Here is a 9,273-nt window from a genome sequence, read left to right as displayed (position 1 = left end):
TAGTTTATTTCCATGGATATTGTATGGTTTTACTTTATGGATGTTGTCGATGAGTTTTATTGGGATTTGCTTTACTACATGCCTGCCTGACGGCAGAAGAGGTAAGTAGATTTTGTTTCGTCGAGTTTTGAATTTTATGGGTGTAGTTGAGTAGGGTTATTTTTTTTAGTTTTCTTATCACTGCTTTAGTTTGTCTACTATTAAACTGCGTGGATGCTTGGTTGTTACATTCTTATTATTATTATTATTCCGGCTGTGTTGGTCGAGGTATATGTGGCCCTGAGGGCAATGTATAAGTTTCAGATTGTCACCCGTACAGGGGAGATGTTGCCGAAATTTCTTCTAGCAGGGACTACCTGGGGTGTGACAATTTATTTGGTATCAAAGCTAGGTTTGCGAGTCAAACTGGGTATTTTCAGATTTGTACAGATTTTTGTTATGATTATGTTTCGGACTTCCGTTTTGGATTTGTATGGATTTCCATCGATTTTCTCGTAAGGGATTCCGAGGTTATGTATGGGGACTGGACAACGACGGAACATCTCCAAACAGCAAATAGGTATGATGTTTAATTTTATAGTGTGATACTTGTAACAATATTTGTGTGTTATAATTCAACATATATGAGGCGAGGTGCACGTGTTCCCGCGCCAAGACGTGGCTCAAGATGGCCACGTAAGAGGACGTTGGAGTCCCTAGCAGCAGAGTCGCTAGAGACGTCTGTTGGGGTCGAGCCTGTCGGTCAGGGACAGACTCCACATGGTATTGCGGGCGCGTCGGGTTCTCATACTCCGATGGTTTCAGCGGTACCTACCCCGACCGTACCCGTCGTACCCACTTCTACAGTATTTACGATACCACCAGTGATACCACCGACACATCCGGTACCACCACCAGTGCCTACGGTGTACCAGGCACCACCTTCACCGGTGCCTATTGCACACCCGACACTCGCACCAGCAGCAGTAGTTGCTCCACATTCGGTACCACCCACCGTACCTCCAGCCGTGGCCACCTACGCTAACCTTCCGGTGCCACCAGCGACACCTGCTCCGGCTTATGCAGTAGCACTGGGAGTACCTCCCTCGGTTTATCCAGCGGTACTACTTGTAGCACCAGCTCCAGTGGTTCCGCCAGTTCCTGCAGTCGTCCCTACTCACCATATTGATATTGTTGCGGCACATGCCCGGATCCCAGCACTGGCAGAGTCGATGAAGAGTCGATTCACACTCTTCCGAGGAGAGACTAATCCGAGTGTGGCTTAGTTCTGGATAAAGACCATGGAGCGGACCTTCTTCTACATGGCTTGCTCCGAGTGGGAGAAAGCAGAGTTGGTTGTTTTCCATTTATGGGATGAGGCCGACACCTGGTGGGTTATGCAACGTTCCATCATAGGCGAGCAAGACATCACCTGGGCTAGATTCAGAGAGACTTTTGAGAGTCGCTACTTCTCACGGGCATATCAGATGACTCATCGGTAGGATTTTCTGAGTCTGCGACAGAACAACTGCTCGGTGATGGAGTACAATGCCGAGTTTAATCGGTTGACCAGGTTTTGTCCAGAATTAGTTGCTGAGGACAGTTCCCGTATGCATTAGTTTATCCAGGGACTTGATGGACATCTGGAAGTAAAACTTGCCGGTTTAGGGAGTTCATCCTACATAGAGACACTGGACAGAGCCTTGATGATAGTGTCAGCTCTGTAGAGAGCATTTCTGGACAGGAAAAGGAAGCAGTCGGGTCAGATATCAGGGCAGATCCAGCAGGTGCAGGCGACCAGACAACAGCAGAGTGGTCGCAGTCGGCCAGGTCAGGGTACTTCTGGGGCTTCTGGTCAACCTCAAAAGTCAGGGTGATCTTCATCAGGACGTTCCCGGTCTTCTCAGCAGAACCGGAAACAGCCCGCCAGCGACACTCACTGCACCAGATGTGGATCCAGAGACCACGTCACTACAGCTTGCTCCCTCAGACAGTCGGTTTGCTATTATTACAAACTGCCTAGGCACTTGAGCCGAGATTGTTCGCTTAAGGCTCAGCATATCGCTTCCGGAGTGTTTGGTCATGGAGGACAACCCAGTCAGACAGGAGCTTATCGAGGAGGGCGGAGAGCCCAATCTTCGCATAGCCAGTAGAGGACAGCTCCCCCGGTAGCAGTTGCATATGACATGCATGGACAGGAGCACTCCAGTGCCCTTATGGTACCATAGAGTTCTATTGTGGGACCTCTATATCAGTTGCAGCCCCAGCCCCTAGTCCAGTATCTGCAGCCTCAGCCACTAGTCCAGTACCAGTCACAGCCCCCAACCGCCGGTCCAGTATCAGTCGCAGCCCTCTCAGACTTCTCTGGCACAGTATCCAACACCACCTTAGTGGCAAGCTCCTGCCCAGATGCAGCAGCCTTTGGCAGCACTACCACCTCCACCACCGCCAGAGACTGGACATATTCATGCAGTTACCAGAGAGGATGCATAGCGGGCCGACGGATCCATTTTCCTCGGTATGGTTTTACTTTATGCATTATCCACTGATATACTGATAGATAGCTCACATTCTTTTATTTCCCGTGCCTTTATGAAGGACATAGGTAGACTACCTACTCTTAGACCACAGCGATTGACCGTCTCCCTACCGTCCGGTGATTCATTGGACGCCACTCAGGAGGTCAGAGGTTGCCCGCTAGATTTTGGCAACATGATACTTGTTAATTTATTAGTGCTGGAAATGGTCGAGTTCGACATTATCCTTGGCATGGATTGATTGTCAGCATATTATGCCACTGTTGATTGCCAGACGAGGGTGGTCATATTCTAGCCATTATGAGTTTTTGGTAATGCCATTTAGGCTTACCAATGCTCCAGAGATATTTATGGATTGTTATGGTAGAGCATTGCTCCCACATAATATGGATTGTTTGTGGTGGAGTGTTGCTCCCACATGTTATGGATTGTTGTGGTGGAGCATTGCTCCCACATATTATGGATTGTTTATGGTGGAGTGTTGCTCCCACATGTTTTGGATTATTGTGGTGGAGCATTGCTCCCACATATTATAGATTTCTTGTAGAGGAGCGCTGCTCTCATATAGGTTGCATTGATGGTGGTAGAGTGTTGCTCCCACATATGTAGTATTTCTTGTGATGGAGCGTTGCTCTCACATTCGATGATTTATTTCTTTGGTGATTTGTAGCTAGTGATCATATTTCAGACTTGTTGTCGGGAATCTTATAGTTGAGTATGCCTATTGTACGGGCATTATGAGTTCTAGGTTTTACCATTTAGGCTTATAAAGTCCTAGATGTTTTCATGGACTTGATGATTTTGATATTCCTAGGTTGTTTGGATCGGTTTCCATTGTCCTTGTTTCCCTTCACATACTTTTAGAGATGTTTTGACGGAAACATCTATATTTGAAGTTCACATGGATAGAAGCCTGCGAGACCAACTTCCAGGAGCTGAAGCGGAGATTAGTGTCGGCTCCAGTTTTGGTTTTGCTCACTGGAGAGGGTGGGTTCGTACTTTACATCAACACATCTCTTCAGGGTTTGGGCGCTGTCCTGATGCAGCACGGTAGGGTAGTTTCCTGTGCTTCTCGTCAGTTGAATGAGCATGAGAAGAACTACCCAGTACATGATTTGGAGCTAGCCGCCATCATCTTTGCTTTGAAGATTTGGCGGTATCATCTGTACGACATTACCTTTGAGATTCTTACGGATCATAAGAGTCTCAAATATATTTTCACCCAGGAGGAACTCAATCTCCGACAGAGGAGATGGATAGAGTTCCTGAAGGATTATGATGATACCATTAGCTATCACCCAGGGAAAGCTAATGTGGTTGCCGATGCACTCAGCAGGAAGTCCAGAGGGACTTTGGCTTGCCACCGAGTTTCAGTTACAAATTTAGTTCAAGGTTTCTCCGAGTTGGGCCTTCAGGAGAAGGGACAGACAGAGCAGGGTATTCTGGTTACCATGGTTACTCAGTCGTCGATCAGGATGAGGATCCGAGAGGCCCAGGCCGGTGATCAACATTTGCAGTTTATTGGCAGCCAAATAGCTTCCGAGCAGCAGACCGAGTTTACACGAGATGAGGAGGGTATTATATACTTTCGAGGCAGATTATGCGTACCTCAGTCTCACCCGGTCTTACAGGAGCTACTTCAGGAGGCTCATCGTTCTCGATTTACGATCCATCTAGGTGGGACCCGCATGTATCGAGATTTGAGGCGTTCCTACTGGTGGAACGGTATGAAGAAAGACATCATGGATTTTGTAGCTAGATGTCTTGTCTGTCAGCAGGTGAAGGCTGAGCACCAGAGATCTGCCAGATTACTTCAGCGGGTTCTTATTCCTGAGTGGAAATGAGAACATATTACCATGGACTTTGTGGTGGGATTACCGAGGACACGACGAGGTTATGACACGATTTGGGTAATCGTTGATCGACTAACCAAATCGGCGCACTTCTTAGCGATCCGGAAGGCTGATTCTCTGGATCGATTGGCAGATCTGTATTGTAGGGAGATCATCAGATTTCATGGTGTCCTTTGACTATTATTTCGGATAGAGACCCCCGGTTCACGTCTCAATTCTGACAGAGTCTGTAGCAGGCCTTGGGCACTCAGCTCCGTTTCAATACAGCTTTCCATTCGCAGATAGATGGACAGTCAGAGCGGACCATTCAGACTCTAGAGGATTTGCTGAGGTCTTGTGTATTGGATTTCGGAGATAGTTGGGAGGACCATTTGTCATTGATAGAGTTCTCCTACAACAACAGCTTTCATTCAGCTATCCAGATAGCACCATTTGAAGCGTTCTATGGTAGGCCTTGTCGGACACCTACCCTCTGGGATGAAGTTGGGGAGGCCCAGCTGTTGGGACCTCAGAGAGCTGAGCAGGAGGCAGAGTTGGTCTATACTATTAAACGGAGAATGTCTGAGGCACAGGATCGCCAGAAGAGTTATGTTGATTGGAGACGCAGACCCCTGGAGTTCTCTATTGACTACCATGTATTTCTGCGAGTCTCACCCACGAAAGGGGTGAAGAGATTTCGCCTCAGAGGTAAGCTAGCTCCGCGCTACATTGGACCTTTCTAGATCTTGGAGAGGATTGGAGCGATAGCTTATCGTCTAGCACTACCACCGTCCCTGGTAGGCGTCCACGACATATTTCATGTATCTATGTTGAGGAGATACATAGCAGACCCAGCTCATGTGTTGTCTGATATACCAATTTCCCTTCAACCTGACGCCACCTACGAGGAGGTTCCGATATGGATTCTGGACCAGAAGGAGCGTCGGCTGCGGAACAAGACTATCCGGCTAGTTAAAGTCGGATGACAGCATCATTCGGACGAGGAGGCTACCGGGGAGCTCGACGATACGATCCGAGCTCGATATCCCCATCTTTTTACTTGAGGTGTGTGAGTTATTTTCTGTTCAACATTTATACTATATGTTGTCAGTACTTGCTGATGGTAGATAACAAAAATTTGGGGACCAAATTTTTATTAGTGGGGGAGAATGTAAAATATCGAAAAAATGACGAATAACCATAAGGGAATTTTTTGGAATTTTTTAAAATTTTATGAGAATTTTTCGGAGCTCGTATGACGAGTCTACGGGGATAAAAACTGGACCCTGGAAAGCCTATTTTGACTACTCCATTTTAACGAGGAAAAGTTTATTTATTTTATTTCTCTTTTCCTCTCTTCCTTCCCCGTTTCTTTTCCCCGACCCACGCCCGCGCCTCACCCATCGCCGTTGTCGTTTCTTTTCTTTCCCAAACTGCCGCCGCCGCCACGTCGATTCCTCTCCTCCCCTCGCGTACAAACCGACCAGCCAAAGGAAGCTTTGAGGTCTTTCCTCCTTCCGATCCCTCTCCCTCACCCTCTGCCCTCACGGCGAATTTGCCCTAGCCGACGCCACCGCCGCTGCCTCCTCTGTGCTAGCCACCAAGCACCACTTGACCTCTCCAACTCCTGGTCGCGGTCAACAGGAGTTCGCCGGGAGACCAGGCGTCAAGCCGTGCCCTAGGCTCCGCCCTCCTCTCCTCTTTCTTACCCATGCCCTAGTCTCCAGCCGACGCCTCCTCGTCGGCAGCCGAGTCCCTTCCACCTCCGACCACTACAAGAGCTAGCTCACTAGTGTCGAGCTTCCTCTCGCATCTTTGCCCAAGATTCGACCAGCCGACCTCACCGTTCCCTAGCATTGTCGTCGGATCCTTGATCACCTCCGACCAGTGGAGAGGAAGAGGTAAGATGAAATCGATTGTTTTCTTGAATGATTGGTTGAACTCGTGATCATTTCTTCTTGATCCGGTTGATGGACAGCAACTAGTTGAGGGCTGTGGAGCAACAAACACGACTGTGAGGTATAGGTATTGTGTCCCGTGGATTTGAAATTTTGTGTGTTGTGGATTTCCCTTTGATCTAGCAGCTCACCTTGGTTTCGGCAGGATCTCATTCAGGCAGCAACCTTTTCGGCTGTGAATTGAGGTAAGGAGTAGGTAATTGATCTTAGTGGTAGATCATGGTATAATTTGGATTACATGATTAGTTGTTCATGTGACGTTGGATTTAGGTTTGAATTTTTAGTCTAATGGATGATTAGAGATTAGGTAACTAACCCTAATTAACTATTAGATTTAAATAGGTAAATTGAGGTTATGTGATTAGGGTTTTACCCTAAATTAGTCTTAGGGATTGTATTTAGCTATTTTTATGAATTTAGCTAAATAAAATATTTATATGTCGTTTGACGCAGGACTCTGATTAGAAACGAGCATCTCGACGTCGGATTTGGACTGGATTGGACTCTTCTATTTGAGGCGGGTACCTTGACCTATCTATTTTGATACGTCTTGTTGATATGTCTAGTAGATTTTAACAAGTAGTAATAATTATAATTATATCTGCATCGGCATATTACTATTTATTTCCGATCATGTATTGTTTGTTACCTGTTTATTATTTATGAGGTAGTGACATGCCATGCTCTATGATATACTGCACTGGTTAGATACCCTACTTGACATGTGTACATAGATTATATTATTTGATCCACATATCTTGGTACACATTATATGGAGTGGGATAGGATTAGGATGTTTCCCGGCTTAGTGACATGCACCATCTTGCATGATCGTATGTTGAGCGGTTGGCAGCTCCATTATTGTGAGTGTGTCGCCAGTTATATGGATCTGCACACACAACCACTCATGAGTTAGTAGTTTTTATTCAGGCAGGGTGTGTGCAGCAGGTTGCTCCATTTGGCTCCATTGATCCGCTCATGGGTAGTGTGATGCAGCATAGAAGCTGGCAGGGATCCCTCCCCGTCATCGCGTACCGAGAGATGAGAGCATTGCGCTCCCTCATTATATTTGAGGTAGGAGGATAGGTGTACTCCGACAGCATCCCGTCCACTCGGTCACTCATCAGGAGCAGTGACGACAAAGTGCACGGTTGTCACAACTCTATCCACTCGGTCTCACCATCGTGTGTGAGATGACTGACTGACGTCAGGGGTGACCAGGATATGTTATTGGCATTATATGCATTATTTGCATTTATTGCTTGTGTTTGTTGCACTTTATAATGTGCATATTGGATGGATGCATTGTTTGACTTGCATACAGGATTTATGATACATTGGGTCTGATGGCCTTGATACCCCTATACCCAGGTTCTGGTTAGTACAGTTACTCCTTATCCTTCGGTTCTGCACTTTCTATATGTTATATCAGGAGACTGTACGCATAGTTATTGTTATATTTTACTATGCATGCCAACTAGGTATTCGCTGAGTGTTGGATTCACACCCCATTATTACTATTTTCAGGTTGAAGCTGTCCAGAGGAGTTCCAGTCGCTAGTCCCCTGCAGGTCGCGAGGATATATTTTTGTCTTTTGGTTTTCTTATTGCACTTTATAGACTTGTACTAGTTTGTTTCCATGGATATTGTATGATTTTACTTTATGGATGGTGTCGATGAGTTTTATTGGGATTTGCTTTACTACATGCTTGCTTGACGGCAGAAGAGGTGAGTAGATTTTGTTTCGTCGAGTTTTGAGCTTTATAGGTGTAGTTGAGTAGAGTTATTTTTTTTTGAGTTTTCTTATCACTGCTTTAGTTTGTCTACTATTAAACTGCTTGGATGCTTGGTTGTTACATTCTTATTATTGTTATTGTTCCGGCCGTGTTGGCTAAGGTATATGTGGCTCTGAGGGCAATGTATAAGTTTCAGATTGTCTCCCGTACAGGGGAGATGCTGCCGAAATTTCTTCTGGCAGGGACTACCTGGGGCGTGACAATGACTTTCTAGAAGATGGTGGTCCAGGTGCTCGAAAGATATCCGGGCGCTCGGAGTTGGTCCGGGTGCCCAGAAGGCAAAACTCTATCCTGTCACAACGAGGAGTGCGCTGATTGGCCAGACCTACGTCCCGGTCGAGGCGCTCAGAAGGGATCCAGGCGTACTGAGCACTCCTATAAAAGAAGGCCTCCTCCAGAGCTGAAATCAATAACAAGAATTCCTTCTACGATTGTTCTATTGTGCTTTGTTTCTACGTCGCTGCGAAGCCTCTCCGACAACCTGCTGCTCAAGTTCTTCTTCTTATTGTTGTCGGTATTTTCTTTCTAAAAAGTTTTTATTCTTGCATTTGTAATCTAATTTTGCGAACTATTAGTGATTGACCAACGAAAGCACTCGACGAGTGCGAGCCTTGGAGTAAGAGTCGATGAAGGCTTCGAACCAAGTAAAACTAATTGGTGTTAGCATTGTTTTGCTCTTATTTTTCCGCTGCTTACTTTAACTCGCTATGAATTTTTCCATCGCTATTTACCCCCTCCCCCCTCTAGTGACTTTCATGATCCAACACTATTTTGGCAACGACTCCTGCTAATGTGGCCTTGAAACCCAGTTACTTAGAATATATCCACACGGCTTGATTCTGAGTGCTTGGAATCATTCAAGGCATCTGGGATCGTTACAAGCGTTTGGGATGGTGAGTTGACCAATTTATTTTCTAGTCGTCTAGGTGATTGTGTCCCTAAATTGAGCTCACCCCTAACTCAATTCAGTTTTTCTCAAGCAGTCTTCTTCTCGGCTTCTCATCCCTCAGATGCATCTCTTGAGTCCTTTATGCTTTATCAGAGTACTCTTTCGCAGCTCTTCATACCTCGGATGCATTGAGCCATCGACTCCTTTCTCATGCAATCCTTCTCGCTTGCCTACGTCTTTTGTCATCTCAAATACCTGTGTGTTGTCCTAAGTCTATGCACA

This window comes from Zingiber officinale, chromosome 1A (genome assembly GCF_018446385.1).
Source record: "Zingiber officinale cultivar Zhangliang chromosome 1A, Zo_v1.1, whole genome shotgun sequence".
NCBI classification, from domain to species: Eukaryota; Viridiplantae; Streptophyta; class Magnoliopsida; order Zingiberales; family Zingiberaceae; genus Zingiber; species Zingiber officinale.
Note: the sequence above shows the minus strand (reverse complement) of the source record.